Below are 6,330 nucleotides of genomic sequence, written 5' to 3'. Positions count from 1 at the left end.
AAAACTTAACCTACTCTCACAACAAAGCCGACCAAAGACTATGTACTATACACTCCCTCCCTTTGCTCATCATCCCTATTAACCCAACTAATGGCACAGAACCACACAACCGTAACCTTTACACTCCCTTCGTTTCCACCACTTATCTGTGTACTTTTCCCTTTGCATTTCTCTTAGTGAGGAATGGATGAGTTCACCTACATTACACTCTGAATGGCTTTTACTTCTTAACCTCTCTCTGTGTCCCGGTCTCTCTGTCTCTCTGTCCCTATTCATCCCCCGCTGGGTGTCTGTAATGACCGCAGTGTCGAGTGTGGGAAGCGAAGCGTAAGGAAAGGGAAGCGGCGGAGGAGACAAAGGAGGATGATGCGCTTAACTCGAGAACAAAAGAGCGGCAGGAACAGGGGAGGTGAAGGAAGGAAAGGCAGGACTGTGAATAAATCAAAGTGGAAAGGGAAAAGTTACTCGTTTAGGGCAAAGCGTGGAAGGATTTGTGTATTATTGAGCAGGTTTTCAGGTTGGTTTTTCTTTTTTATTTGCCGGAGAGTGTTGGTGAGATTAAGAAAGTTAGGAGTGTGGCTCATATAACTTAGAGAAATACTCTCTCGCTCGCGCGTGGTCGACACACACACACACACACACACACACACACACACACACACACACACACACACACACACACACACACACACACAGGTTATCTCAAGTTACGCCTCGTATGAAAGTAATCACTACTAATACGTCTTTTCCTTTTGCTTTCGACACTTATTACTGTCGCTACTGCTATTACTATTATTTGTGTCATTGTTACCAAGTACTACTGCTATTACTGCTACTACTACTACTACTACTACTACTACTACTACTACTATTATTACTACTTACTTTTCTGAAACAACACATGCGGTGCGCTTTGTGGACATTTACAAGCTGTATATTATTAAATTTACATTTAATAATATACGCACGCAGTAATGGTGAACGCTACTAAATATAGGCAATTCTAAGTTTGAAATAATAAAGACTGCTTGTGTACTGGTACATCATTAGTAGTAAGCATTCCTGAGGCGCTCCGCTTGCACGGCTCCGAACGGGTTGGTTGCCAGAGTACGATGATGGAACCTTTTGTCTGCCTGATAGCGACTACAGCGCCACTGCTCGGTTGAATGATCTGTGGCTACTTAAAAACATGAAATAGTGTTGTATTGTAATTGGCAGTCATGTATTATAACCCCTTTAAAGAGGCCCCACAGTTTATGTGCACAGGTACACACAGGTGGGCCAAGGTACTGGAGAATCCTAAAATAAGCCACAGATTTGTCTCTTACAAGTGGAAAAGTAGATTGGCCTCGTATCTTTCTTTCTTTCTGTGTGTGTGTGTGTGTGTGTGTGTGTGTGTGTGTGTGTGTGTGTCAGGGAAACTGGTCAAGGGCGAAAAAGGATGGGAAAAGAAAAGTCTGTTCACTTTACTGCTTCCAAAGATCAAGCCGGAGAAAAAAAAATCATAGTTAAATTCTCCGGTCAAAAACTGTTCACACTGTTGCTACACTCTTAGGTTCAACAAGACCCTGAACAAACAACCTGCACTGTAAAACATTTTAAACTTGGTTATGTGAGAGTATATGTTGTTTGTCTCCGGGATCACCAAACCTTGACCTTCTGGAGAAAAAAATATTACGTTATTAAAGAAAAAGGGGAAAAAAATACTTCCTGAGTCTTTGCTGATGGAAAAACAGAGCTGTATTTATGATAAGCTGGAGATTTTGTTCCTGTCATTGTTAGTAAATATGTTCTATAAGGCAATATTTTAAATTCAGTATTTGTTAGAATTATTCTATTTATCTGATAAGGATGGCTTTATTTATTTATTTATCTATTGATTTTTCTATTATCTATTTATTGATTATCTATTTTGATTTTTTTGTATGAACATGATTGATATAATATTCACTGTTATGATACTCAATAGTAGCAGACCGCTGGTTTGAATTACACGCAACAAATGCTACATATTTTGTGGCATCACGTATATTTTAATTGTGCGCTATTGTTAGATTGTTTTAAGCGCGGAAACAATAGCAAAGCGAGGGACATATGGCAGAGTCTATATATTTAGCCTCACAATTACGTTACTCAACACCGATGTGTGTTTTGGTTTTGGTTTCCCGCTGTACTTGTGTGTGTGTGTGTGTGTGTGTGTGTCTCAATGCCACATACTCGTATATGACAGCACAGTGGCTGCCAAAATACAGATCTTGTAATTTTTTCCTTTTTTAACTTTTTCACCTTGTCGAGTTTTCTTCACGCATAAGAAAATATGAAGCCTGGATAATTTGAAGTCTGAACAATCTATTTTATATGCATAGTTTGAAGCTCCGACATATTACATTTGGCAATAGTCTCAATCTTGGAAAAGAAAAATTTGAGGTGGAGGAAGTGAAAAGCTGGCAAAAAGTCATTATGGAATCAAGGGACACTCGAGGAAGCACAATTTTCAGCACCACCATCCACCTTCAGGTTAATGTCATGCTGAGGGAACAAGTTACCTTAAACCACTATTACCTCACACCAGGGTACCATTACACAGCAAAAGGATATCACACTTCAACGGGAAGCAATTACATAATAAACCCATTACATAATCACAGAAAGCTTTTACATAACAACAAATAGCGTTTCTATCAACATTTTTCGTGAGCGAAGTCCTGTTTTGATTACCAGGAGAAACGATTTTTCCAAGAAGTCGTAACACACACACACACACACACACACACACACACACACACACACACACACACACACACACACACACACACACACACACACACACTGCAATACAATACAATTTCCTATTTCTCTCTCTCTCTCTCTCTCTCTCATGAAGATACCACGTGCATGCCTTCCTCGAGACAAGGACGACTCACAATGAAGGCACAGTGATGAAGGTAGCGAAAAAGAATACGTCATCGTGACTGTGCAGTGTGAGAATGTTGAGTGAATAAGCAACTTCCTCGCGTGGGAAATGTTCACACGTCCTGCCTTTGATGTCACGCTCTAAAACCTGCCATCGGGTACATCTATATTCACTCGGATATTACGCAGTTTCGTTACGCAGGCCCGTCCACTCTGGCGTTTTTGTTGTGCGATGAAATTACATTACTGTGTTCCGCTCCTGTGTCCAGCTTTCGCCATTCAGGACTACAGACAATACCCAAGCTTCATGAAATCATCAACTGCTAGTCAGAATGGAGAAAATTAAATATAATTGTAATGGATGAGAAACTATGGGTGATGCACAGTCCCTTCATGAAAAATATTATCTTAAACTTGAAATAACCCAATGTAGTAAGTGAAATATAAGTCTCGTGGATGAGAAACTAGAGGTGATCTTTAGTCCCTCCATGAAAAAATCTTAAACTTGGATTAATTCTGCACAATATAAGATCTTTATATATATATATATATATATATATATATATATATATATATATATATATATATATATATATATATATATATATATATATATATATATATATATATATATATATATATATATATTTTTTTATGTAGGAAGGATACTGGCCAAGGGCAACAAAAATCTAATAAAAAAAATGCCCACTGAAATGCCAGTCCCTTAAAAGGGTCAAAGCAGTGGTCAAAAATTGGTGGATAAGTGTCTTGAAACCTCCCTCTTGAAGGAATTCAAGTCATAGGAAGGTGGAAATACAGAAGCAGGCAAGGAGTTCCAGAGTTTACCAGAGAAAGGGATGAATGATTGAGAATACTGGTTAACTCTTGCGTTAGAGAGGTGGACAGAATAGGGGTGAGAGAAAGAAGAAAGTCTTGTGCAGCGAGGCCGCGGAAGGAGGGGAGGCATGCAGTTAGCAAGATCAGAAGAGCAGTTGGCATGAAAATAGCGGTAGAAGACAGCTAGATATGCAACATTGCGGCGGTGAGAGAGGGGCTGAAGACAGTCAGTTAGAGGAGAGGAGTTGATGAGACGAAAAGCTTTTGATTCCACCCTGTCTAGAACAGCAGTATGAGTGGAACCCCCCCAGACATGTGAAGCATACTCCATACATGGACAGATAAGGCCCTTGTACAGAGTTAGCAGCTGGGGGGGTGAGAAAAACTGGCGGAGACATCTCAGAACACCTAACTTCATAGAAGCTGTTTTAGCTAGAGATGAGATGTGAAGTTTCCAGTTCAGATTATAAGTAAAGGACAGACCGAGGATGTTCAGTGTAGAAGAGGGGGACAGTTGAGTGTCATTGAAGAAGAGGGGATAGTTGTCTGGAAGATTGTGTCGAGTTGATAGATGGAGGAATTGAGTTTTTGAGGCATTGAACAATACCAAGTTTGCCCTGCCCCAATCAGAAATTTAAGAAAGATCAGAAGTCAGGCGTTCTGTGGCTTCCCTGCGTGATATGTTTACCTCCTGAAGGGTTGGACGTCTATGAAAAGACGTGGAAAAGTGCAGGGTGGTATCATCAGCATAGGAGTGGATAGGACAAGAAGTTTGATTTAGAAGATCATTAATGAATAATAAGAAGAGAGTGGGTGACAGGACAGAACCCTGAGGAACACCACTGTTAATAGATTTAGGAGAAGAACAGTGACCGTCTACCACAGCAGCAATAGAACGGTCAGAAAGGAAACTTGAGATGAAGTTACAGAGAGAAGGATAGAAACCGTAGGAGGGTAGTTTGGAAATCAAAGGTTTGTGCCAGACTCTATCAAAAGCTTTTGATATGTCCAAGGCAACAGCAAAAATTTCACCAAAATCTCTAAAAGAGGATGACCAAGACTCAGTAAGGAAAGCCAGAGAAGATCACCAGTAGAAAAATAATGAGTGGTTAGTGTTAATACTACTACTACTGCTGCTACTACTAGGGTCTGGAAGGGAGAGTTGGGAGTGTTAAGTGTGTGGTGTTCCTGCTACTACTAATGTTACTACTCCTACTGTTATTACTACCACTACCACTAAGCTAACTTGAGAGAGAGAGAGAGAGAGAGAGAGAGAGAGAGAGAGAGAGAGAGAGAGAGAGAGAGAGAGAGAGAGAGACCAATTTTATATAGAGAAAAACATAAAAAAAATACATCAACAACAACGACAACAACAACCTCATTAACCTGTTAGAGAAGGACTGAGAGAAGCTTACCATACAAGTGTGGCTCTCCCCAGCAGCAGCAGCAGCAGCAGCAGCCCCCTCTGCCCGGCACAGCTGCTCCACCAGGCACCTCCACTGCTCCCAGCCGTCCTACACCTGTACCACCAGGAAGCTGACGAGGGCCACCTGCAGCTCTGCCACTAAGCTGTCTGGCCTGCAACACAAATCAGGATCAGAATATATTTAATACTGTACTTAATTCCTGCCAACTACTACTACTACTACTACTACTGCTACACTGTTCTCGAGTGCTAAAAAGATATACAATAATAACTATGACTACTGCTGTTACTGCTTTTATTACCTAACAATAGTGAAGGGCAGAGAGAGAGAGAGAGAGAGAGAGAGAGAGAGAGAGAGAGAGAGAGAGAGAGAGAGAGAGAGAGAGAGAGAGAGAGAGAGAGAGAGAGAGAATGGAAAGAAAAAGGAGAGAAGAAAAAAAAACAATAACAAGTAAACAAAGAGAATGAAAGCACCACCACCACCACTACCACCACCTTTCCACTTGTCCAATCACTGACTTCAAACTGTAGGAAGAACCAAGCCTATATTTTGAGACTTGACTGTGACTACCCCCTCTCTGTAGGCTCTCCTGGCTGGTTGGGTGAAGCCACAGTCCCTTCCTTTGGCTTCATTTGTGGTGGCTGAGAGCTGTGGGGAGCTGGGAAATGGGTGAGGTGAAGGGCTGTGGGTCTGGTGTGTCTGTGGTGGAGTGTGGGGCTGCTTGTGAAGGCTGTGAGACTGTTTGTGAGACTCCTGTGGTGTGTGTGAGGTATGTGGTGGTCTGTGAAGGGGCTGTGTCAGATGCTGTGTCAGGGGCTGTGTCAGGGGCTGTGTCAGAGGCTGTGGAGGGCTGTGAGGAGGTGGAGGGGCTGCTGTGTGTGTGTGTGTGTGTGTGTGTGTGTGTGTGTGTGTGTGTGTGTGTGTGTGTGTGTGTGTGTGTGTGTGTGTGTGTGTGTGTGTGTGTGTGTGTGTGTGTGTGTGTGTTGGAGGATCTGAACTCAGCCACTGACATTAATTCTGCCGCTGAACAAACTCCACCTGAAAAATAAGGAGAATTAATGGCTGGTGATAAAATAATAATAATAATGATAATAATAATCTATCTATTTGAATTAATGACTGATAATAATATAGTGATAATCTATCTGTCTGT

The sequence above is a fragment of the Scylla paramamosain genome, unplaced genomic scaffold (genome assembly GCF_035594125.1).
Source record: "Scylla paramamosain isolate STU-SP2022 unplaced genomic scaffold, ASM3559412v1 Contig20, whole genome shotgun sequence".
Lineage (NCBI taxonomy): Eukaryota > Metazoa > Arthropoda > Malacostraca > Decapoda > Portunidae > Scylla > Scylla paramamosain.
The sequence above is the reverse complement of the archived record's forward strand: the minus strand, read 5'-3'. Positions refer to the sequence as shown.